At 38.5% G+C, this 27,121-nt stretch overlaps 1 protein-coding gene across 1 annotated transcript in view; it reads right to left on the minus strand.

The window, feature by feature from the left end:
- Positions 1 to 27,121, minus strand: part of OPHN1 (oligophrenin 1) — a 606,300-nt gene that overhangs the window by 473,275 nt on the left and 105,904 nt on the right. The window lies entirely within an intron of this gene.

The following is a 27,121-nucleotide window of genomic DNA, read 5'->3' on the forward strand; positions in this document are numbered from 1 at the left end:
ACTATACATAGAGAATCCTAAAGATGCTACCAGAAAACTACTAGAGCTAATCAATGAATTTGGGAAAGTAGCAGGCTACAAAATTAATGCACAGAAATCTCTTGCATTCTTATATACTAGTGATGAAAAATCTGAAAGTGAAATCAAGAAAACACTCCTATTTACCACTGTAACAAAAAGAATAAAATATCTAGAAATAAACCTACCTAAGGAGACAAAAGACCTGTATGCAGAAAATTATAAGACACTGATGAAAGAAATTAAAGATGATACAAATAGATGGAGAGATATACCATGTTCTTGGATTGGAAGAATCAACATTGTGAAAATGACTCTAGTACCCAAAGCAATCTACAGATTCAATGCAATCCCTATCAAACTACCAGTGGTATTTTTCACAGAACTAGAACAAAAAATTTCACAATTTGTATGGAAACACAAAAGACCCAAAATAGCCAAAGCAAACTTGTGAACGAAAAATAGAGGTGGAGGAATCAGGCTCCCTGACTTCAGACTATACTACAAAGCTATAGTAATCAAGACAGTATGGTACTGGCACAAAAACAGAAGGATAGATCAATGGACCGGGATAGAAAGCCCAGAGATAAACCCACGCACATATGGTCACCTTATCTTTGATAAAGGAGGCAGGAATGTACAGTGGAGAAAGGACAGCCTCCTCAATAAGTGCTGCTGGGAAAACTGGACCAGTACATGTAAAAGTATGAATTAGATCACTCCCTAATACCATACACAAAAATAAGCTCAAAATGGATTAAAGACCTAAATGTAAGGCCAGGAACTATCAAACTCTTAGAGGAAAACATAGGCAGGACACTCTATGACATAAATCACAGCAAGATCCTTTTTGACCCACCTCTTGGAGAAATGGAAATAAAAACAAAAATAAACAAATGGGACCTAATGAAAGTTCAAAGCTTCTGCACAGCAAAGGAAACCATAAAGAAGACCAAAAGACAACCCTCAGAATGGGAGAAAATATTTGCAAATGAAGCAACTGACAAAGGATTAATCTCCAAAATTTTTAAGCAGCTCATGCAGCTTAATAACAAAAAAACAAACAACCCAATCCAAAAATGGGCAGAACACCTAAACAGACATTTCTCCAAAGAAGATATACAGATTGCCAACAAACACATGAAAGAATGCTCAACATCACTAGTCATTAGAGAAATGCAAATCAAAACTACAATGAGATATCATCTCACACCAGTCAGAATGGCAATCATCAAAAAATCTAGAAACAATAAATGCTGGAGAGGGTGTGGAGAAAAGGGAACCCTCTTGCATTGTTGGTGGGATTGTAAATTGATACAGCCACTGTGAAGAACAGTATGGAGGTTCCTTAAAACACTACAAATATAACTACCATATGACCCAGCAATCCCAGTACTGGGCATATACCCTGAGAAAACCAAAATTCAAAAAGTGTCATGTACCAAAATATTCATTGCAGCTCTATTTACAATAGCCCTGAGATGGAAACAACCTAAGTGTCCATCATCAGATGAATGGATAAAGTAGATGTGGCACATATATACAATGGAATATTACTCAGCCATAAAAAGAAACGAAATTGAGCTATTTGTAATGAGGTGGATAGACCTGGATTGTGTCATAAAGAGTGAAGTAAGTCAGGAACAGAAATACAAATACCGTATGCTAACACATATATATGGAATTTAAGGAAAAAAATGTCATGAATAACCTAGGTGTAAAACAGTTATAAAGACACAGACCTACTAGAGAATGGACTTGAGGATATGGGGAGGGGGAACGGTAAGCTGTGACAAAGCGAGAGAGGCGTGGACATATATACAGTACCAAACATAAGGTAGTAAACTAGTGTGAAGCAGCCGCATAGCACAGGGAAATCAGCTCAGTGCTTTGTGACCACCTGGAGGGGTGAGACAGGGAGGGTGGGAGGGAGGGAGACGGAAGAGGGAAGAGATATGGGAACATATGTATATATGTAACTGATTCATTTTGTTGTAAAGCAGAAACTAACACACCATTGTAAAGCAATTATACTCCAATAAAGATGTAAAAAAAAAAAAAAAAAGAGAGCAAGAAGGCAAGTCCTATAAATTAGGAGAAGATATTTTTAACCACGGAAAAGACCATATCCGAGACACAAAAGAAACTCCTAAAAATCAAGAAATTAATAGAAAACTAAACAAGATTCCACCAAAGCCAAAAATAAGATATCCAAAAGTCCAAAAGTCCAATAAACATAAGAAAGTTTACTAGTCATCTAATGAACTTCATTAATCATCAGGGAAATGCAAATTAAACCACAATGCAATACCATTACACACCTACCTGTAGAGCTATACATGAAAAGACTGTCAGTTCCAAATATTGCCAAGGATGTGGAACAATTAAAACTTTTATACACTGGTGGTGTGTGGGTAAATTTGGAAAAAATCTTTGCTGTTTTCTACTAAGATTGAACATATGTTTCCTCTGCTGGTAATCTATCGCTGCATAATAGCAATATTGTTTCAGTGACTTAAAATAATAAATATATATTCTCTCAAAAAAATGAAATAATAAATAAGCACATAAAATATAGATTATTTAAGAACACACTGAAATAGCAGTTTGTCTTTTATTGATTTATTTTGTTTTTTTTAGCTCTTAAGTTTCATTAGGTCCCATTTGTTTATTTTTGTTTTTATTTCCATTACTCTAGGAGGTGGCTCAAAAAAGATCTTGCTGTAATTTATGTCAAAGGGTGTTCTTCCTATGTTTTCCTCTAAGAGTTTTATGGTGTCCAGTCTTACAGTTATGTCTCTAATTTATTTTGAGTTTATTTTTGTGTATGGTGTTAGGGAGTGTTCTCATTCATTCTTTTACATGTAGCTGTCCATTTTTCCCAGCACCACTTATTTAAGAGACTGTCTTTTCTCCATTGTATATCCTTGATTCCTTTGTCACAGATTAGTTGACCATATGTGCTTGGGTTTATCTCTGGGCTTTCTGTCCTGTTCCATTGATCTATATTTCTGTTTTTGTACCAGTACCATATTGTCTTGATTACTGTAGCTCTGTAGTATAGTCTGAAGTCACAGAGTATGATTCCTCCAGCTCCGTTTTTTCCCCTCAAGACTGATATGGCTATTTGGGGTCGTTTGTGTGTCTCCATACAAATTTTAATATTTTTGATCTAGTTCTCTAAAAAATGCCATTGGTAATTTGATAGGGATTGAATTGAATCTGTAGATAGCTTTGGGTAGTATAGTCATTTTCACAATATTGATTGTTCCAATCCAAGACCATGGTATATCTCGCCATCTGTTGGTATCATCTTTAATTTCTTTCCTCAGTGTCGTATAGTTTTCTGCATACAGGTCTTTTGTCTCCCTAGGTAGGTTTATTCCTAGGTATTTTATTCTTTTTCTTGCAGTGGTAAATGAGAGTGTTTCCTTAATTTCTCTTTCATATTTTTACCATTAGTGTACAGGAATGCAAGAGATTTCTGTGCATTAATTTTCTTTCCTGCTACTTTACCAAATTCATTGATTAGCTCTAGTAGTTTCCTGGTGGCATCTTTAGGATTCTCTATGTATAGTATCATGTCATCTGCAAACAGTGACAGTTTTACTTCTTCTTTTCCAATTTGTATTCCTTTTATTTTTTTCTTCTCTGATTGCCTTGGCTAGGACTTCCAAAACTATGTGGAATAATAGTGGCGAGAGTGGATATCCTTGTCTTATTCCTGATCTTAGAGGAAATGCTTTCCGATTTTCACCATTGAGACTGATGTTTGCTGTGGGTTTGTCATATATGGCCTTTATTATGTTGAGGTATGTTCCCTCTATGCCCACTTTCTGGAGAGTTTTTATCATAAATGGGTGTCACATTTTGTCAAAAGCTTTTCCTGCTTCTATTGAGATGATCATATGATTTTTCTCCTTCAATTATTTATTACGGTTTATCACATTGATTGATTTGCATATATTGAAGAATCCTTGCATCCCTGGGATAAATCCCACTTGAGCATGGAGTATGATTCTTTTAATGTGTTGTTGGATTCTGTTTGCTAGTATTTTGTTGAGGATTTTTGCATCTATATTCATCAGTGATATTGATCTGTAATTTTCTTTTTTTGTTGTATCTTTGTCTGGTTTTGGTATCAGGGTGATGGTGGCCTCATAGAATGAGTTTGGGAGTATTCCTTCCTATGCAATTTTCTGGAAGATTTTGAGAAGGATGGGTGTTAGCTCTTCTCTAAATGTTTGATAGAATTCACCTGTGAAGCAATCTGGTGTTGGACTTTTGTTTGTTGGAAGATTTTTAATCACAGCTTCAATTTCATTACTTGATATTCGTCCGTTCATATTTTCTGTTTCTTCCTGGTTCAGTCTTGGAAGGTTATACCTTTCTAAGAATTTGTCCGTTTCTTCCAGGTTGTCCATTTTATTGGCATAGAGGTGCTTATAGTAGTCTCAGGATGCTTTGTATTTCTGTGCTGTCTGTTGTAACTTCTCCTTTTTCATTTCTAATTTTATTAATTTGTGTCCTTTCCCTCTTTTTTTTGATGAGTCTGGCTAATGGTTTATCAGTTTTGTTTATCTTCTCAAAGAACCAGCTTTTAGTTTTATTGATCTTTGCTCTTGTTTTCTTTGTTTCTATTTCATTTATTTCTCCTCTGATCTTTATGATTTCTTTCCTTCTGCTAACTTTGGGTTTTGTTTGTTCTTCTTTCTCTAGTTCCTTTAGGTGTAAGGTTAGATTATTTGAGATTCATCTTGTTTCTTGAGGTAGGCTTGTATAGCTATAAACTTCCCTCTTAGAACTGCTTTTGCTGCATCCCATAGGTTTTGGATCGTCGTGTTTTCATTGTCATTTATCCCTACGTATTTTTTGATTTCCTCTTTGATTTCTTCAGTGATCACTTGGTTATTTAGTAACGTATTGTTTAGCCTCCATGTGTTTGTGTTTTTTACGTTTTTTTCCCTGTAATTCATTTCTAATCTCATAGTGTTCTGGTCAGAAAAGATGCTTGATATGATTTCAATTTTCTTAAATTTACTGAGGCTTGATTTGCGACCCAGGACGTGATATATCCTGGAGAACGTTCCCTGCGCACTTGAGAAGAAAGTGTAATCTGCTGTTTCTGGATGGAATGTCCTATAAATATCAATTAAATCTATCTGGTCTGTTGTGTCATTTAAATCTTGTGTTTCCTTATTAATTTTCTGTTTCAATGATCTGTCCATTGGTGTACGTGAGGTGTTAAAGTCCCCCACTATTATTGTGTTACTGTTGATTTCCTCTTTTAGAGCTGTTAGCACTTGCCTTATATATTGAGGTATTCATATATTGGGTGCATATATATTTATAATACTTATATCTTCCTCTTGGATTGATCCCTTGATCATTATATAGTGTCCTTCTTCATCTCTTGTAACATTCTTTATTTTAAAGTCTATTTTATCTGATATGAATATTGCTACTCCAGCTTTCTTTTGATTTCCATTTGCATGGTATTTCTTTATCCATCCCCTCACTTTCAGTCTGAATGTGTCCCTAGGTGTGAAGTGGGTCACTTGTAGCATATATATTGGTCTTGTTTTTGTATCCATTCAGCAATCCTGTGTCTTTTGGTTGGACATTTAATCCATTCATGTTTAAGTTAATTATCAATAGGTATTTTCCTAATTGCTTTCCGTTTGTTTTTGTAGGTCATTTTCTTCTCTTGTGTTTCCCACTTAGAGAAGTTCCTTTAGCAATTGTTGTAGAGCTGATTTGTTGGTGCTGAATTCTCTTAGCTTTTGCTTGTCTGTAAAGTTTTTGATTTCTCCATTGAATCTGAGTGACATCCTTGATGGGTAGAGTAATCTTTGTTGTAGTTTCTTGTCATTAAAGAAAACTATAGGCCAATATCACTGATGAAAATAGATGCAAAAATTCTCAACAAAATACTAGCAAACAGAATCAAACAGCACATCAAATGCATCATACACCATGATCAAGTGGGGTTTATTCCAGGAATGCAAGGATTCTTCAATATATGCAAATCAATCAACCTGATACACCATATTAACAAACTGAAGAAGAAAAACCATATGGTCATCTCAATAGATGCAGAGAAAGCTTTCGACAATATTCAATACCCATTTATGATAAAAACCCTCAGGAAAGTAGGCATAGAGGGAACTTTCCTCAACATAATAAAAGCCATATATCACAAACCCACAGCCAACATCGTCCTCAATGGTGAAAAACTGAAAGCATTTCCACTAAGATCAGGAACAAGACAATGTTGCCCACACTCACCACTCTTCTTCAACATAGTTTTGGAAGTTTTAGCCACAGCAATCAGAGAAGAAAAGGAAATAAAAGGAATCCAAATCGGAAAACAAGAAGTAAAGCTGTCACTGTTTGCAGATGACATGATACTATACATAGAGAATCCTAAAGATGCTACCAGAAAACTACTAGAGCTAATCAATGAATCTGGTAAAGTAGCAGGATACAAAATTAATGCACAGAACTCTCTGGCATTCCTATACACTAATGATGAAAAATCTGAAAGTGAAATCAAGAAAACACTCCCATTTACCATGGCAACAAAAAGAATAAAATATCTAGGAATAAACCTACCTAAGGAGACAAAAGACCTGTATTCAGAAAATTATAAGACACTAAAGAAAGAAATTAAAGATGATACAAATAGATGGAGAGATATACCATGTTCTTGGATTGGAAGAATCAACATTGTGAAAATGACTTTACTACCCAAAGCAATCTACAGATTCAATGCAATCCCTATCAAACTACCACTGGCATTTTTCACAGAACTAGAACCAAAAATTTCACAATTTGTATGGAAACACAAAAGACCCCGAATAGCCAAAGCAATCTTGAGAACAAAAAACGGAGCTGGAGGAATTAGGCTCTGTGACTTCAGACTATATTACAAAGCTACAGTAATCAAGACAGTTTGGTACTGGCACAAAAACAGAAAGATATATCAATGGAACAGGATAGAAAGCTCAGAGATAAACACACGCACATATGGCCACCTTATCTTTGATAAAGGAGGCAGGAATGTACAGTGGAGAAAGGACAGCCTCTTCAATAAGTGGTGCTGGGAAAACTGGACAGGTACATGTAAAAGTATGAGATTAGAATACTCCCTAACACCATACACAGAAATAAGCTCAAAAAGGATTAAAAACCTAAATCTAAGGCCAGAAACTATCATACTCTTAAAGGAAAACATAGGCAGAACACTCTATGACATAAATCACAGCAAGATCCTTTCTGACCCACCTCCTAGAGAAATGGAAATAAAAACAAAAATAAACAAATGGAACCTAATGAATCTTCAAAGCTTTTGCACAGCAAAGAAAACCATAAACAAGACCAAAAGACAAGCCTCAGAATGGAAGAAAATTTTTGCAAATGACAAAACTGACAAAGGATTAATCTCCAAAATTTATAAGCAGCTCATGCAGCTCAATAACAAAAAAACAAACAACCCAATCCAAAAATGGGCAGAAGACCTAAATAGACATTTATCCAAAGAAGATATACAGATTTCCAACAAACACATGAAAGAATGCTCAACATCATTAATCATTAGGGAAATGCAAATCAAAACTAAAATGAAATATCATCTCACACTGGTCAGAATGGCCATCATCAAAAAATCTAGAAACAATAAATCCTGGAGAGGGTGTGGGGAAAAGGGTACACTCTTGTACTGCTGGTGGGAATGTGAGTTGGTACAGCCACTATGGAGAACAGTATGGAGGTTCCTTAAAAAACTACAAATAGAACTACCATATGACCCAGCAATCCCACTACTGGGCATATACCCTGAGAAAACCATAATTCAAAAAGAGTCATGTACCAAAATATTCATTGCAGCTCTATTTACAATAGCCAGGAGATGGAGTCAACCTAAGTATCCATCATCGAATGAGTGGATAAAGAAGATGTAGCACATATATACAATGGAATATTACTCAGCCATAAAAGGAAATGAAATTGAGTTATTTGTAGTGAGGTGGATGGACCTAGAGTCTGTGATACAGAGTGAAGTAAGTCAGAAAGAGAAAGACAAATACCGTATGCTAACACATATATATATGGAATCTAAGAAAAAAAAAGTTGATGAAGAAACTAGGGGTAAGATGGGAATAAAGACACAGACCTACTATAGAATGGAGTTGAGGATATGGGGAGGGGGAAGGGTAAGCTGTGACAAAGTGAGAGAGTGGCAGGGACATATATACACTACCAAACGTAAAATAGATAGCCAGTGGGTAGCAGCCGCATAGCACAGGGAGATCAGCTCGGTGCTTTCTGACCACCTCGAGGAGTGGGATAGGGAGTGTGGGAGGGATGGAGACACAAGAGGGAAGAGACATGGGAACATATGTATATGTATAACTGATTCACTTTGTTATAAAGCAGAAACTAACACACCATTGTAAAGCAATTATACTCCAATAAATATGTAAAAGAATAAAAATAAAGATAAAGGCTGGCAAGGAAGAGAAAGTGAGGTGGGCTCCTGTTTCAGCCAGGGTGGCCAGAGAAAGCCTTCTGGCAGGTCCTTTCATCCAAAGTAACTCCAAGTCTTGTCCAACACGCCATGCCTGACCCTATGGGCTGGATCTATGGCCCCACCCCATGGCTTTTGAGCACTCGGTACCGTGCAATGCAATCTATGTGGACACATCCTCCTCCCCTCCCAGACTGCTAATATCTTCAGAACAGTGTTCCTTTCTGGATCCTCTCAGTGACCCTAACATTCAACACATGACTTGCTCAGGAAATGTTTATTAAAAGAGCAAATAAATGGATGAATGGAGGAATTGATAAACTGGCATTTGCAGTAGGCACTAAAGATTAAGTAAGTGGCCCACAGGTGGCAAGGGGTAACATGGAAGTGTGAAACTGCACAGGGTATCTGTAAAATGGGTTCCATTGCTTGATGTGGTGGGCGGCGTCTGGATGTGGAATAAAAGGAGAGCTGGCAGGGGAGGAGCTTAGATTGTGCCCAAATTATAAAGGGTCTTGAATGCCAGGCTAAGAATTTAACCCTACAAACAGAGATAACCATGTAAAGTTTACCCTTCCCTGCATTGTCTACGTGTAGGTGGCACTCAATAAACGTGTATGGAATTGAAGGGTTCTGGACAGAATGGACTGAGGTAGCTCTTCTTTGCCAGCAGCTGGGCAGTGAACAAGGGTGGCTTAAGTGGAATAAAAAGAGCAGCTGCCAGGAATCCTCCTGGCACTGAAATACTACTCTTTTCCCATCATGGTGTCTTAAATCCCTCCATTAGAGAGTCATTTATTATGGGCTTAATGTTTTGGGAGAGCTGGGATCCCCAAGGTTTCCAGAAAAGATGATACTCATATTTTATGTTTTTTATTCAATAAAGTGTTTATCAAACATCTAAAAAAAAAAAAGAAAAGCAATTTAAATGTCCAAAAACACAGTTTAATTCAGAAATAATCTCAGCAGCGATGGGTTTTCAAAATGGGAATAAGTTGTTTTAAATAACTCAAGATTGGGAATCTCGAATAAAATCTGTATATTAGATAATAGTATCAATGATAATTTCCTGGTTTTGATAATTATACTGTGGTTACATAGGAAAATTTCATTGTTTTTAGGACACACACACTGAAGTATTTAGAGGTAAAGAGGCATAATATGTCTGCAATTTCTCTCAAATGTTTCAGAAAAGAGAGAATGATTTTTAACAAGTGTGGGAAATGTCACCACTTGAAGAACCTAGGTAAAGAATAACAAGTTTATACAGGAATTCTTTGTATGATTTTTGCAATTATTCTATAAATCTGCAACTACTTAAAAATGTGAAATTCATGGGGCTTCCCTGGTGGCGCAGTAGTTAAGAATCCACCTGCCAATGCAGGGGACATGGGTTCGAGCCCTGGTCCAGGAAGATCCCACATGCCGTAGAGCAAGTAGTCCGTGTGCCACAACTACTGAGCCTGCGTTCTAGAGCCCGTGAGCCACAACTACTGAGCCTGTGCCCCTAGAGACCATGCTCAGCAATGAGAAGCCACCTCAACGAGAAGCCCGCGCACCGCAACAAAGAGTAGCCCCTGCTTGCCACAACTAGAGAAAGCCTGTGCACAACAACAAAGGCCCAACACAGCCAAAAATAAATAAATAAAATAAATATATTTTTTAAATGTGAAATTCATGAAAAATCTCAAAATTTTATTTCTACAATGACTACATAATTTTTTTAAAAAACTGGAATGAAACACACCATATATTTGTTTGTACCTTTTGACCATCTTCATCAATTTCCCCACTCCTCACCCCCACCTCTGGCAACCACAAATCTATTCTCTATTCCAATGAGTTCAGGTTTTTAGATTCCATACGTAAGCAAGATCATAGAGCATTTGTCTTTCTCTGTCTGACTTATTTCATTAAGCACGATGGCCTCAAGATCCATCCATGTTGTTGCAAGTGGCAGTAATTCCTTCTTTTTTAAATTTTATTGAGATATAGTTGATATACAGTATTATATAATTTACAGGTGTATAACATAGTGATTCACAATTTTAAAGGTTCTACTCCATTTATAGTTATTATAAAATATTGCTATTGGATTACTGTTATTTATATAAATAAGTCCTGATATTGTCAAAGAGGTCATAAACTGTCCTCAATTCTTTTCATTCTTTTTTCTTTTTTCTGTTCAGCATCAGCGATTTCCATTACTCTGTCTTCTAGCTCACTGATCCATTCCTCTGTACCATTTAGTCTACTGGTGATCACTTCAAGTGTATTTTTCATTTCAGTTATTGTATTCTTCATCTGTGTTTCATCGTTCTTTAATATTTTCTAACTCTGTTAAAAACTTCTAACTTCTTGCTCTGTGCATACATTCTTCTCCCAAGTTCTTTGATCATCTTTATGATCACTATCCTGAACTCCTTCTCAGTTAGATTGCCCAGCTCCACTTCACTTAGTTCTTCTTCTGGGGTTTTATCTTGTTCCTTCCTTTTAACATATTCCTCTGTCACCTCATTTTGCCGAACGTGCTTTTTTTATTTTTATGTATCTGGTAGCTTGATTACATTATCCACATTGGAGAAGTGGCCTTTTGTACGAGACATCCTATACATCCCAGCAGCACATTCTCCACTCATCATCTGAGCTATATGCTGTAGGGGTTCCCCCTATGAGGGCTGAATGTATTCTTCTCTTGTGGCAGGCTATGTGGGCAGTCTGGTAGGCTTGTTTGGACGCTGGTCCAGTTGTTTGCCCCCCGGTCCAGTTGTTTGCCAGTCCCTGCCTTGTGTGGAGGCTGCCAGCCACTGGTTGATGGGACCAGGTCATGAAGCAGGTGATTGCCAAACCCCAGGGGGCCCCAGGGCTTATGCTGGCTCACAGGTGAGCAGAGTCAAGATCCCAAAGACTCCAAGGCTGTTGCCTGCCCACTGGTGGGTGAAGCCACGTCTTGGGTTTAGTACTGGTCTACTGGCAGCAGAGCTGGGTCCTGGAGTCTGGTTGCAGAATCCAGGGGTCCAAGAGCTGGATCATTGCTGTGGGGGGCTGACTGCCAACACAGTGGGGTACAGTGTCCAGTGTGTCCTGAAGTTTGCATTGGCCTGCTAATGGGCAGGGCCAGGACCCAGCTGGCCCCAGGGCAGGGTCTGCCCTGCTGACAGGCAGGCTGCAGGATTGTGGTTTTCTTCAGTCTTGTGTCTGCTCTCTTGTGGGTGACGCTGGTCCAGAGGCTTGAGCAGGCTCCCTGAAGGGCAGGGTCAGGGCCCAGGGGACTCTGGGACTCGCACCTGCTCACTGGTGGATGGAGCTGGGTCCTGAACCCTCTGATGGGCAGGACTGAGTCCATAGGTGGCTGTGGGCTCAGAGGGTCTTAAGACAGCCTGTCTGCTGATGGGTGGAGCTGTGTCCCTGGCCATTTACTTTCTTGGCCGGAGGCATCCCAGCACTCGTGCCTATATGCTGTTGCATGGGGCCAGGTCTTGGCACTAATGAGTTGGAGGATTCCACAATTGTGCTTGTAGCACCGGTGTCCACATGGTAGAAGGCGCTCCCAGTAATGGCTGCCACCAGGGTCTGTTTCCAAGGTGAGCTTGCCTCCTGCCTCTCCAGGAGATTCTACAAGATCAGCAGGTAGGTCTGGACCAGTCTCCTCTAAAATTAATGCTTCTGCCCTGGGTCACGGAGTGTATGAAATTTTGGGTGCACCCTTTAAGAGTGAAATCTCTATATCCCTGAACCTTCTGGGACTCCCAAAAGTAAGTACTGCTGGCCTTCAAATCCAGATGCTCTGGGGGCTCATATTTTCAGTGCTGGACACCTGGGCTACAGAGGCTAACATGGTGCTCAGACATTTCACTCCTTTGGAAGAACCTCTGCAATGTAATTATTCTACAGTTTGTGGGTCACCTGCCCAGGTGTATGGCACTTGACTATTTCATGAGTCTGCCCCTCCTACCTGTCTCACGGCGTTTCCTTCTTCATGTCTTTAGTTGTAGAAGATCTTTTTTGGTAGCTTTTGGTCTTTTTCATCAATGATTGTCCTGAAGATAGTTGTGATTTTGGTGTGCCCATGAGAGAAGGTGAGCTCAGTGTCTTTCTACTCTACCATTTTGGCCAATCTCTATCAGAATTTTCTTCTTTTTTATGGCTGAATAATATTCTAGTGTGTGTGTGTGTGTGTGTGTGTGTGTGTGTGTGTATGTATATATATGTATATATACACACCCCAACTTCTTTATCCATTCTTCCACCAATGAATACTTAGGTTGCTTCCATGTCTTTGCTATTGTAAATAATGCTGCTATGAACAGGAGGGTGCAGCTATCTCTTTGAGATAGTGATTTAGTTTTCTTTGGATAAATACTCAGACATGGGATTTCCAGATCCTATGGTAGTTCTACTTTTCTTTTCTTTCTTTCTTTTTTTTTTTTTTTTTTGCGGTACGCGGGCCTCTCGCTGCCGTGGCCTCTCCCGTCGCGGAGCACAGGCTCCGGACGCGCAGGCTCAGTGGCCATGGCTCACGGGCCCAGCCGCTCCGCAGCATGTGGGATCTTCCTGGACCGGGGCATGAACCCGTGTCCCCTGCATCGGCAGACAGACTCTCAACCACTGCGCCACCAGGGAAGCCCTACTTTTCATTTTTTAGGAGCATCCATAATGTTTTGCATAGTGGCTGCACCAACTTATATTCCCACCAACAGCACCAAGGGTTCCCTTTTTTCCACACCCTCAGTAGCATTTATCTCTTGTCTTTTTTATGAAGGTTATTCTATGAGGCATGAGGTAATATCTCATTGCGATTTTGCATTGCATTTCTCTGATGATTAATGATGTTGTGCATCTTTTCATGTACCTATTGGCCATTTGTATGTCTTCTTTGGAAAAATGTCTATTTCAGATCCTCTGCCCATTTTTTAATCTAATTGGTTTTTTTTTTTTGGTATACCATAGTATTAAGAGTGTTTAAATTAGAGTGGTGGCATTCTGAGGTGATTTCTTTTCCTCTTCTTAATTCCAAGAATTTTTATGTAGCTACATTACCTTATTTGGGGAAAAAAAAGCATTCAAAAACAAATAATAAAACACATATGAATAAAATTAAATAAGAACATAAAAATTTTAAAAAGCTAATTTTATGGGTAAAAATAGTTTTCACTGTTATTACTAGTATTTTAATAGTAAATAAATAAATACCCCTTTTAAAGAAACCACAGAGACTATTATCAGCAGAGGTGCAAACTGCATGACCTTGAAACACACATACTGTTATATCTGGAGCCATCCCAGCTAAAATGAAAAAGGAGTGGAGTACCCTGAGCACTGAATGAAAGGCATAGTTCTCAGAACTGATGAGCTGAAGAGAGAGGTGACCAAGAAGACAAACCACTATTAATAGGAGAACAATAGAGTCCTAAGAGAAATGAACAAGCAAAGAAACAACTGAAATTCAAGAGAAATCAAAGGGATCTGTAGAAATGACAAGCACAACATGTCCAATAGTCTGTAACATGAAACAATCAAGTTAGGCAATAAGGAGAGAATGGAGGTCTTTCCTGGAATGCAGCAGGTGGCTGGGAGAAGTGGCTGCTTCAGCAGAATGCTAAAAATGCCCTTAGAACCTAGAATATCAGCACAGGAAGACCCATGAGAGTAACTAATGTAATCTCTGATTGTACACAATTGGAAACCAAGGCCCAGAAAAGAGGAAGGGCCTTATGAAAAGTTTTGGCTTAATGAGTTCTAAAACCTAATACCAGGCCAGATCTCTTTCCACAAACACCAGCTGCTTTCCCCAAAGTGCTGTATGCTAAGAATGTTACTATTTTTACAAGGGGAATCTAAAGCCCTCAAAACATTTTACTGCAAATTGTGTTCATTATAAAAATCTGGCAATGTAATCTCAATTTCTCTCCAGAGAATTATTCTGGGAAAACAATCTAAGTTCTTTACCTTGCAATAATTTCTCATATGTATATACAAGATAGGACCAGAGTATAAGAACCAAATGCAGAATTGTGGACCACTTCACATTTTTCAATATGATAGTTGCTATAATATGTCAGAGGAAGGACACATATCCAAAGCCCATCTCTTTTACCTACCCCCTGGCTCCTACCTAGACATATTCTCTAGTGTCTTTTAGTACAAATGGCAAGAGGCCTGACCTCCTAGTACTGTCTCTGCCATTCATAGCTAAGTAACTTTGCACCTCATTTCCTTTATCAGTAAACGAGGGGGCTGCAGATTCTGTGAACACTAAATTAACACTGCCATAATCAAACCTTCAACGCCTCCATATTCAAATGTGTATTTCCTTATGAGAAAATTAGGAACCTTCCTCAGAGCAACCAGCTGGCCCTCATGGCCTAAATTCAAAATCTAGGAGTCCAAAGTTATGAACTCTATTACTAGCACTGCTAAAAAGTTCTCTGGATGTGCCTGAGGAAGTTCCAAAGGAAGGAGCCATTCTACACTGGGTCAGTTGATCAGTCAAGCTAAGATTTGGGAACACAAATTTTGCAAGGAATTTTGGGGAGGGAAAAGGCACGTGAATTTTGGAGACAAAAGAGATCTTAAACAAACAAACAACATTTTAACAGAGTAACCTGTCAAGAAATACATGTTGGCCGGGGAATCAGTAGACCTGGAATCTAGTCCTGAGGCTGCCAATTACCAGCTGTGTGACCTTAATAGGAACAAGAGGCTAGGATTAGGGAGGGCACTAACATTCACTGAGCATCTACTACGTGGCAGGCACATGAGTTATCTAAAATGTCAGGGGACAACTATTTTCCCCAAAATTTTTTCCAGCTAAAACATCCAAATTTAATCTCTATCAGAACAAGGTAAAGAAGCAGATGGATTCAATCATGCAAAACTTATTCTGAGTGTTGGTTTTATAACCGGTTTTAAAGAAAAATAAGGCTAGTGAAGGTGGAGGGCATAGCTGGCAGAAAGAAGAGCATCTAATTAAGTTTTGAGGAGGGAACTAGCAAATGTGAAAGTGGAAGACAGAGAAGAAAGAAAGAAAGTACCTATATGAACATGACCAGAGCAAGAAACCTATTAGGGGAATAATGAAACTGAAAAGAAATAATAGAAGGAGCAGTTTATTAAACATTTACCAAAATAATCACCACCAACTGTCTACAAAATATATGATATGCATAGAGAAAAAGACTGGAAAAAAATGTAAAAAAAGTGGTTTTTACTGAGACTGTCCATGATTGTTGCTTTCTTATTTATACTCCTGTGTATTTTTCAAATTTTCTTAGTGAGCATATATTAATATTATTATTATAGTGGGAAAAAGAATATACCTCATGCAAAATGTTTATTTACTCAGCATCTATTTTGTGTCAGGAAATGTGACAGGTAATAGGGCTACAAAGATAAACAAGAGGGCAACTGTTTTGGCACAGAAGAGACTTCACAAAAGAGTGATTTATATTTGGCTGTGACTTCAAGGATAAAGAGATATTCACCCAGGTGAGAAGGGAGGACAAAATTACAGGCAGAGAAAATAGCAAATAAAGAGACAATGAATCTGGGAGGACAAAATTACAGGCAGAGAAAATAGCAAATAAAGAGACAATGAATCTGGGGAAAAAATTAGAAATATTCTGAGAACTTAACACAGTTGGCAAGTAGGGGGTATGGGGAGGAGTAGCAGGAAATAAAACTGGAGAAGTATTATAAATAGAAGAAAAATTGTGAACCACCTTGAATGCCACACAAAGAAATTTAAATTTCAACCTACAAAAGCTTTTATGAACCAAAGAATAACCAAATCATATTTTAATGGTAGAAGAGCTATTAACATGCCAAGTGTTACCTAGGTGTAAGTTTGCCTCTGCCATATTTTCATATCCCTTAGCCCACATATTATATTTTACTGACTTCTTTATCAGAGATTCTTTCCGTGTTCCCTCAACCAGATTTCAACCACATGAATATGTCACAGGAGGGGGAAGATAGAGGCTAGGAAGTCAGTAGCATTATTTTCTCTTTTCTCACCACTGACTGCACATTCAGGGGTGCTCTCAAAATAGAATCGCAAAATTCCAATTGATCTGTATATAGTCCCAGAAAATATGAAAAAGCACCAATTTAAAATATCCCATCCTGAGCTTCCCTGGTGGTGCAGTGGTTGAGAGTCCGCCTGCTGATGCAGGGGACACGGGTTCGTGCCCCGGTCCGGGAGGATCCCACATGCCACGGAGTGGCTGCGCCCGTGGGCCATGGCCGCTGAGCCTGTGAGTCCAGAGCCTGTGCTCCACAACGGGAGAAGCCACAACAGTGAGAGGCCCACGTACCGAAAAAAAGAAAAAAAAAAAACAACTCTCAGCAAGTTGAGAATGTCAAGTTGATAAAGAAAATCTACGAAAACCTAGAGTTAACATAATACTTAATGGTGAGAAACTAGAACATTTCCCACTAAGATCAAGAACAAGGCAAGCATATCCCTTCTCAACACTACTTTTCAACTGGAAGTCCTAGTTGAATAAGACAAAAAAAGAAAATAAAAGGTATACAGGTTGGCAAGGAAGAAATAAAACTATCTTTGTATGCAGATGACATTATTATCTATGTAGAAAAACCCAAAGAATGAAGAAAAATCTCCTCGAACTAATAAGCAATGATAGCAAGATTGAAGAATACAAAGTTAATAAAAGTCAACCATTTTTATATATGCCAGCAGTTTACAATTTGAATATGAAATTTAAAACATTACATTAGCATCCAAAAACTGAAATATTTAGGCATAAATATACAAAATATGTACAAGATTTACCAGTAAGATTATAAAATTCTAATGAAAGAAATCAAAGACCTAAATAAATGAAGAGACACTATGTGCATAGGAAGACTCAATATTATCATTTTCCACTTCTTCCAACTTGATCTATAGATTTAATGCAAAGTGATTCTAAAGTTCATATGAAAAGGCAAAAGGCCCAGAAGAGCCAATGCAATATTGAAGGGGAACAAAGCCAGAGGACTGACAGTACCCAACTTACTGACTACAAACTACAGTATCAAGACAGTGTGACAGTGGCAAAAGAACAAATAGATCAATGGCATAGAACCCAGAACCCAGAAATAAACCCACATAAACATAGTCAACTGATCTTTGACAGAGGATCAAGGTAAAATTCAGTAAAGAAATGACAGTCTTTTCAAAAAATGGTGCTGTAACAACTAGATGCAAAAAACAACTAGATGCAAAAAAAAAAGGAATCTAGAAACAGACCTTACACCTTTCACAAAAATTAACTCAAAATGGATTACAGACATAAATGTAAAACACAAAACTATAAAAAACCTAGAAGATAACATAGAAGAAAATCTAAGTAGCCAGGATTTGGCAGACTTTTTAGATGTAACAGCAAAAACATAATTTATGAAAGAAACAACTGATAACTGGACTTCATTAAAATCAAAAATATCTGCTCTGTGAGGGACACTATTAGGAATAATAAAAAGCCACAAACTGGGAGAAAATCTTTACAAAACACTTATCTGATAATGGACAGCTACCCAAAATATACAGAGGACCCTTAAAACTCAATAATAAGAAAACAAACAACTCAATTTTAAAATAGGCAAAAACAAACATTAAATGCTGGAGAGGGTGTGGAGAAAAGGGAACCCTCCGACATGGTTGGTGGGAATGTAAATTGGTACAACCACTACAGAGAACAGTATGGGAGTTCCTTAAAAAACCTAAATAAAGACCTACCATATGACCCAGCAATCCCACTCATGGGCATATATCTGGTGAAAAACAGTAAACTGAAAGGATGAGTGCACCCCCAATGTTCATTGCAGCACTATTTACAACAGCCACAACGTGGAGGCAATCTAAATGTCCATCGACAGAGAAATGGATAAAGAAGATGTGGTACATACACATACAATGGAACATTCATTACTCAGCCATATAAAAAGAACAAAATAAAGCCATTTCCAGCAACATGGATGGACCTAGAGATTGTCATACTGAGTGAAGTAAGTCAGACACAGAAAGACAAATATCATATGATATCCCTTACATGTAGAATCTTAAAAAAAATGGTACAAATAAACGTATTTACAAAACAGAAATAAGAGTCACAGATGCAGAAAACAAACTTATGGTTATCAAGGGGGAAAGGGGGAGGGGAGGGATAAATTGGGAGATAGGGATTGACATATACACACTGCTATGTATAAAATAAATAACTAATAAGGACCTACTATATAGCACAGGGAACCCTACAAAATACTCTGTAATGGCCTATATGGGAAAAGAATCTAAAATAGAGTGGATATATGTATGTGTATAACTGATTCACTTTGCAGTACACCTGAAGCTAACACAATATTGTAAATTATCTATACTCCAATAAAACTTCTAAAAAATAGTTAAAATTTTAAAAATAGATAAATATAACTGTACAAAAGATCTGAACAGACACTACACAAAAATGGTCTACAGGGACTTCCCTGGTGACGCAGTGATTAAGAATCCACCTGCCAATACATGACACGGGTTCGAGCCCAGGTCCAGAGAGATCCCACATGCCGTGAAGCAACTAAGGATGTGCACCACAACTACTAAGCCTGCGCTCTAGACTCTGCAAGCAACAATGACTGAGCCCACGTGCCACACTACTGAAGCTGCGTGCCTAGAGTCTGTGCTCTGAAACAAGAGAAACCAACGCAATAAGAAGCCTACACACTGCAATAAAGAGTAGCCCCCACTCGCTAGAACTAGAGAAAGCCCAAGTGCAACAACGAAGCCCCAACGCACCCATAAATAAATAAATAAATTTATTAAAATAAAGGTCTACAAATGGCAAAAAGCTTATGAAAAGATGCTTGACAATATGTATCATTGGGGAATTGCAAATCAAAGCAATAATGTGACACCACTACACACACATTACAAAGTTTAATCTCCAAAAACACTGACAAGCCCACATGCTGGTGAAGAAATGGGACACAAGAAACTACTTTTTCTTCCCTATTTTTTTCCCTTATTTTCTAACATCTTTATTGGAGGATAATTGCTTTACAATGTTGTGTTAGTTTCTGCCATATAACAAAGTGAATCAGCTATATGTATACATATATCCCCATATCCCCTCCCTCTTGGGTATCCCTCCCAGCCTCCCTATCCCACCCCTCTAGGTGGTCACAAAGCACTGAGCTGATCTCCCTGTGCGATGCAGCTGCTTCCCACTAGCTATCTATTTTACATCTGGTAGTGTATATATGTCAATGCTACTCTCTCACTACGTCCCAGCTTGCCCTTCCCACTCCCCATGTCCTCAAGTCCATTCTTTATGTCTGCATCTTTATTGCTGCCCTGCCCTTAGATTCCTCAGAACCATTTTTTTTTTTAGATTCCATATATATGTGTTACCATATGATATTTGTTTTTCTCGTTCTGACTTACTTCACTCTGTATGACAGACTCTAGGTCCATTCACCTCACTACAAATAGTCCAATTTTGTTTATTTTTATGGCTGAGTAATATTCCATTGTATATATGTGCCACATCTTTTTTATCTATTCATCTATCGATGGACACTTACATTGCTTCAATGTCCTGCATATTGTAAATAGTGCTGCATTGAACACTGTGGTACGTGTCTCTTTTTGAATTATGGTTTTCTCAGGGTATATGCCCAGTAGTGGGATCGCTGGGTCGTATGGTAGTTCTATTTTTAGTTTTATAAGGAACCTCCATACTGTTCTCCATAGTGGCTGTATCAATTTACACCCCCACCAACAGTGCAAAAGGGTTCCCTTTTCTCCACACCCTCTCTAGCATTTATTGTTTGTAGATTTTTAATGATGGCCAATTTGACCGGTGTGAGATGATATCTCATTGTACTTTTGATTTGCATGTCTCTAATGATTAGTGATGTTGAGCATCCTTTCATGTGTTTGTTGGTAATCTGTATATCTTCTTTAGAGAAACGTCTATTTAGGTTTTCTTCCCATTTTTGGATTGGGTTGTTTGTTTTTTTCATATTGAGCTGCATGAGCTGCTTATATATTTTGGAGATGAATCCTTTGTCAGTTGCTTCATTTACAAATGTTTACTCCCATTCTGAGGATTGTGTCTTCGTCTTGTTTATGATCTCCTTTATTGTGCAAAAGCTTTTAAGTTTCATTAACTCGCATTTGTTATTATTTCCATTTCTCTAAGCGAAAAGGATCTTGCTGTGATTTATGTCATAGAGTGTTCTGCCTATGTTTTCCTCTAAGAGTTTTATAGTATCTGGACTTACTTTCAGGTCTTTAATACATTTTGAGTTTCTTTTTGTATACACCGTTAGCAAGTTCTAATTTCATTCTTTTGCATGTAGCTGTCCAGTTTTCCCAGAAGCATTTATTGAAGAGGCTGTCTTTTCTCCATTGCATATTCTTGCCTCCTTTATCAAAGATAAGGTGACCATATGTGCGTGAGTTTATCTCTGGGCTTTTTATCCTGTTCCATTGATCTATATTTCTGTTTTTGTGCCAGTACCATACTGTCTTGATTACTGTAGCTTCCAAGTGTAGTCTGAAGTCAGGTAGCCTGATTCCTCCAGCTCCGTTTTTCTTTCTCAAGATTGCTTTGGCTATTCGGGTTCTTTTGTGTTTCCATACAAACTGTGAAAATTTTTGTTCTAGTTCTGTGAAAAATGCCATTGGTAGTTTGATAGGGATTGCACTGAATCTGTAGATTGCTTTGGGTAGTAGAGTCAATCTCACAATGTTGATTCTTCCAGTCCAAGAACATGATATATCTCTCCATCTGTTTGTACCATCTTTAATTTCTTTCATTAGTGTCTTTTAATTTTCTGCATACAGGTTTTTGTCTCCTTAGGTAGGTTTATTCCTAGGTATTTTATTCTTTTTGTTGCAATGGTAAATGGGAGTGTTTAATTAATTTCTCTTTCAGATTTTCAATCATTAGTGTACAGGAATACAAGAGATTTCTGTGCATTAATTTTGTATCCTGCTGCTTTACTATATTCATTGATGAGCTCTAGTAGTTTTCTGGTAGCAGCTTTAGGATTCTCTATGTATAGTATCATGTCATCTGCAAACAGGGACAGCTTTACTTCTTTTCAGATTTGGATTCCTTTTATTTCTGTTTCATCTGTGATTGCTGTGGCTAAAACTTCCAAAACTCTGTTGAATAATAGTGGTGAAAATGATCTCTTGGTTATCTAGTAGCGTATTGTTTAGCCTCCATGTGTTTATATTTATTACAGTCTTTTTTCCTGTAACTGATATTTAGTCTTACAGCCTTGTGGTCAGAAAAGATGCTTGTTATCATTTCAATTTTCTTACATTTACCAAGGCTTGATTTCTGACCCAAGATATGATGTATCCTGGAAAATGGTCCATGAGCACTTGAGAAGAAAGTGTACTCTGTTGTTTTTGGATGGAATGTCCTATAAATATCAATTAAGTTCATCTTGTTAAATATGTCATTTAAAGCTTGTGTTTCCTTACTTATTTTCATTTTGGATGATCTGTCAGTTGGTGTAAGTGCAGTGTTAAAGTCCCCTACTATTATTGTGTTACTGTCAATTTCTTCTTTTATGGCTCTTAGCATTTGCCTTATGTATTGAGGCATTCCTATGTTGGGTGCATCAATATTTACAATTGTTACATCTTCTTCTGGGATTGATCCGTTGATCATTATGTAGTGTACTTCTTTGTCTCTTGTAATAGTTTTTATTTTAAAGTCTATTTTGTCTGATATAAGAATTGCTACTCCAGCTTTATTTTGAATTCCATTTGCATAGAATATATTTTTCAACCCCCTCACTTTGTCTGTTTGTGTCCCTAGGTCTGAAGTGGGTCACTTATAGACAACATATATATGGGTCTTGTTTTTGTATCCATTCAGCCAGTCTATGTCTTTTGATTGGAGCATTAATCCATTTACATTTAAGCTAATTATCGATATGTATGTTCCTATTACCATTTTCTTAATTGTTTTGGGTTTGTTTTTGTAGGACTTTTCCTTCTCTTGTGTTTCCTCCTTAGAGAAGTTCCTTTAGCATTTCTTGTCAAGCTGGTTTCATGCTGCTGAATTCTCATGTTTTGCTTGCCTGTAAAGGTTTTAAATTCTCTGTGGAATCTGAATAAGATCCTTGCTGGGTAGAGTAATCTTGGTTTTAAGTTTTTCCCTTTCCACACTTTAAACATGTCCTGCCACTTCCTTCTGCCTTGCTGAGTTTCTGCTGGAAGATAAGCTGTTAACCTTATAGGCATTCCCTTGTATTTTATTTGTTGCTTTTCCCTTGCTGCTTTTAATATTTTTTTGTATTTAATTTTTGATAGTTTGATTAATATGTGTCTTGGCGTATTTCTCCTTGGATTTATCCTGTATGGGATTCTCTGCACTTGCTGGACTTGATTATTTCCTTTCCCATATTAGGGAAGTTTTCAACTATAATCTCTTCAAATATTTTCTCAGACCCTTTCTTTTTCTCCTCTTCTTCTGGGACCCCTATAATTCGAATGTTCGTGTGTTTAATGTTGTCCCAGAGGTCTCTGAGACTGTATTCAATTCTTTTCATTCTTTTTTCTTTATTCTGCTCTGCTGTAGTTATTTCCACTATTTTATCTTCCAGGTCACCTACCCGTTCTTTTGCCTCAGTTATTCTGCTATCGATTCCTTCTAGAGAATTTTTAATTTCATTTATTGTGTTGTTCATCATTGTTTGTTTGCTCTTTAGTTCTTCTCATTTCTTGTTAAACGTTTCTTGAATTTTCTCCATTCTACTTCCAAGATTTGGGATCATCTTTACTATCATTATTGTGAATTCTTTTTCAGGTAGACTGCCTATTTCCTCTTCATTTGTTTGGTCTGGTGGGTTTTTACCTTGTTCCTTTTTGTGCTGCATATTTCTGTTTTCTCACTTGGTTTAACTTACTGTGTTTGGGGTCTCCTTTTTGCAACCTGCAGGTTCACAGTTCCCATTGTTTTTGGTATCTGCCCCCAGTGGGTGGGGTTAGTTCAGTGGTTTGCATAGGCTTCCTGGTAGAGGGGACTGTTGCCTGTGTTCTGGTTGGTAGGGATGGAACTTGTCTTTCCAGTGTGCTGGGCTGCATCTGGTAACGTGTTTTGGGGTGTCTGTGGCCTTATTATGATTTTAGGCAGCCTCCCTGCTAATTGGTGGGGTTGTGTTCCTATCTTGCTAGTTGATTTGCATGGGCCATCCATCACTGGATTTTGCTGGCCGTTGGGTGGAGCTGGGTCTTAGCACTGAGATGGAGATCTCTGGGAGAGCTCTCGCCGATTGATATTACATGTGGCCAAAAGGTCTCTGGTGTTCCAGTGTCCTGAACTTGGCTCTCCCTCCTCAGAGGCTCAGGCCTGACACCAGGCCAGAGCCCCAAGACCCTGTCTGCTACATGGCTCAGAAGAAAATGGAGAAAAAAAGAAAGAAAAAATTTTTAATAATAATAAAAAAAGAAGAGAACAACCAAACCAATAAACAAATCCACCAATGATAACAAGCGCTAAAAACTATACTAAGATTAACATAAAAATCAGAAACAAATCAGTCGCACACAGCAGATCCCATGTCTACAGTTGCTCCCAAGTCCTCCACCTCAATTTTGGGATGATATTCCATAAATGGAGGATAAATCAAGTTGATTGTGGGGATTTAATCCACTGCTCCTGAGGCTGCATGGAGAAATTTCCTTTTCTCTTCTTTGTTCACACAGTTCCTGGGGTTCAGCTTTGGTTTTGGCCCCACCTGTGCGTGTAGGTCACCCTCAGGCATCTGTTCCCGCCCAGACAGGATGGGGTTAACGCAGCGGCTGATTAGGGGGCTCTGGCTCACTCATGCCAGGGGTAGGGAGGGGAATGGTAGTTATAATTGGCATGCAGGGCAAACCTGCAGTGGCAGAGGTCAGCATGATGTTACAACAGCCTGAGTCGCACCGTGTGTTCTCCCGGGGAATTTGTCCCTGGATCACAGGACCCTGGCAGTGGCATGTTGCACAGGCTCCCAAGGGGGTATGGATACTGACCTGTGCTTGGTGGATTCTTGGTGGCTGCAGCAGCAGCATTAGTATTTCATGCCCGTCTCTGGGGCCCAAGCTGATAGCCATGGCTTGCACCCATCTCTGCAGCTCGTTTAGGCAGTGCTCTGCCTTTTGTGGGCAGACAGGGAAGGAATCCCCTCTCCTCGTGCACCCTGAAACAATGGTCTTGCTCTTCCGCAGGTCCAGACGTTTTCCCGGACTCCCTCCCAGCTAGCTGTGGTACACTAGCCCCCTTCAGGCTGCGTTCATGCAGCCAACCCCAGTCCTCTCCCTGGGATCTGACCTCTGAAGCCCGAGCCTCAGCTCCCAGCCCCAACCAGCCCCAGCAGGTGAGCAGACAAGGCTCTCAGGCTGGTGAGTGCTGGTCAGAGGCGATCCTCCATGTGGGAATCTCTCTCCCCTTTGCACTCTGAACCCCTGTTGCTGCACTCTCCTCCATGGCTCTGAAGCTTCCCCCCTGCCCACACTCCGTCTCCACCAGTGCAGGGGCTTCCTAGTGTGTGGAAACTTTTCCTCCTTCACAGCTCCCTCCCAGAGGTGCAGGTCCCATCCCTATTTTTTGTCTCTGTTTTTTCTTTTTTCATTTGCCCTACCCAGGTACGTGGGTATTTTCTTTCCTTTTGGGAAGTCTGAGGTCTTCTGCCAGCGTTCAGTAGGTGTTCTGTAGGAGTTGTTCCACATGTAGATGTATTTTTGATGTATTTGTCGGTAGAAGGTGATCTCCACATCTTACACCTCTGCCATCTTGAAGGTGCCCCCCAACAAGGAACTCTTAATTATTGCTAATTGGAATGCAAAATAGTATGGCCACTTTGGAATACAGTGGCAGTTTCTTATAAATCCAAATATACTTTTATCATATGATCTGGCAATCACCCTCTCTCCTGGTTATTTACCAAAATGAGTTAAAAATGTATGCCCACACACACACACAAAACTGCATGCAGATGTTTGTAGCAGCTTTATTTCTAATTGCCAAAACTTGGAAGTAACCAATATGTCTTTCAGTAGGTGAATGGATAAACTATAGTATATCCAGACAATGGAATATTATTCAGCAAAAAAAATTGAGTCTTCTACCCATGGAAAGACATGGAGGAACTCTAAATGCATAATTGCTAAGTGAAAGCAGCCAATCTGAAAAGGCTACTACTGTATGATTCCAACTACAATGACATTCTGGAAAAGGCAAAACTACAGAGACAGGAAAAATATTAGTGGTTTCCAGGGACTTAGAGGAGGGAAGGAAGGACGCATAAGTGGAGCACAGGAGATGTTTAGAGTAACAAAACTATTCTGTATGCTACTACAATGGTGAATATATGTCATTATATGTCTAGAGCATGTTAAAACCCAGAGCAAGTACAACATAAAGAGTGAACCCTTAAGTACACGTGATATATTAATAATAGGGCAAAGGTGGTGGAGGATAGGTAGGGGCATATGATAACTCTCTGTACTTTCCACTCAATTTTTCTGTAAAACTAAAACGGCTTTAAAAAATAAAATCTATTAATTAAAAAGAGAGACTGAAGGAACCAGGAGAATGTAAATATAGACTGGGTTGTGGATGATATTAGAAATTACTTGCAATTTGTATTGAGTATGATAGTTTACAGTGGTTCTATATACTTAAAAAGTGTAAGAGATGAACACTGAAATCATTATGGGTATAATGACATACTTGGGATTTACATTAAAATTCTCCAGAAAAAAACTCTGTGAGTATGCAAGAATGTATCAGCATGTGTGTTCAAAGGATTAAGGGGAGATATGTGAAATAAGATTGGAAAAAATGTTGAGTGATGGATACATTAGGTTCATTATATCAGACTATGGTTTTTCTGTATGTTTGAAATTTTCCATAATAAAAATTTCTTTGAATATGTGTTAATTAGGGAGGTCCCTGGTGGCCTAGTGGTTAGGATTCCAGGCTTTCACTGCTGTGGCCCAGGATCAATACCTGGTCAGGGAACTGAGATCACACAAGCAGCGGGGTGCAGATTAATTAATTAATTGATTAATTAATTAAAATACATGTGGATTAAAATGCCAGAAAAGCACAAAGTTTCCTTCCAGCCCTAAGGTTCTTTGATTCTGGAGATTGGAATATGCCCACACTTACTCAATGCATGTGCGTGTGGGAAGCTGGATTTTCACAATAATTAATAAACTGACATTCTCCCTCAATCTGTAATATCCACTCACAAGAAGCACCTGCTATGGATTCTTCTCTGGGAACTCTTGACATGTGAGCAGTGACTTTGGTCACGGGGTGGTTTTCATAATCTCGCATTACTTCAGCCCAACAGTAAGTGTCTTTCATGGGATGCTTCCAGGCTGTAGTATCTCTGTGATTTTAAACTTCCATTGGGATAATTATTCCTATATGTTTGTGTTTTAGACAGAGCAAAAACATTTTTCTCTGAACATCTACTGCAATCTATTTCATCTTTGTGCTTTACAGTTAAATAGTGGGACACAGATTTTAACATAATGGCAAAGAACACTTATTCTCA

The sequence above is a fragment of the Monodon monoceros genome, unplaced genomic scaffold, assembly GCF_005190385.1.
Source record: "Monodon monoceros isolate NGI ecotype Baffin Bay Population unplaced genomic scaffold, NGI_Narwhal_1 Super_Scaffold_22, whole genome shotgun sequence".
Lineage (NCBI taxonomy): Eukaryota > Metazoa > Chordata > Mammalia > Artiodactyla > Monodontidae > Monodon > Monodon monoceros.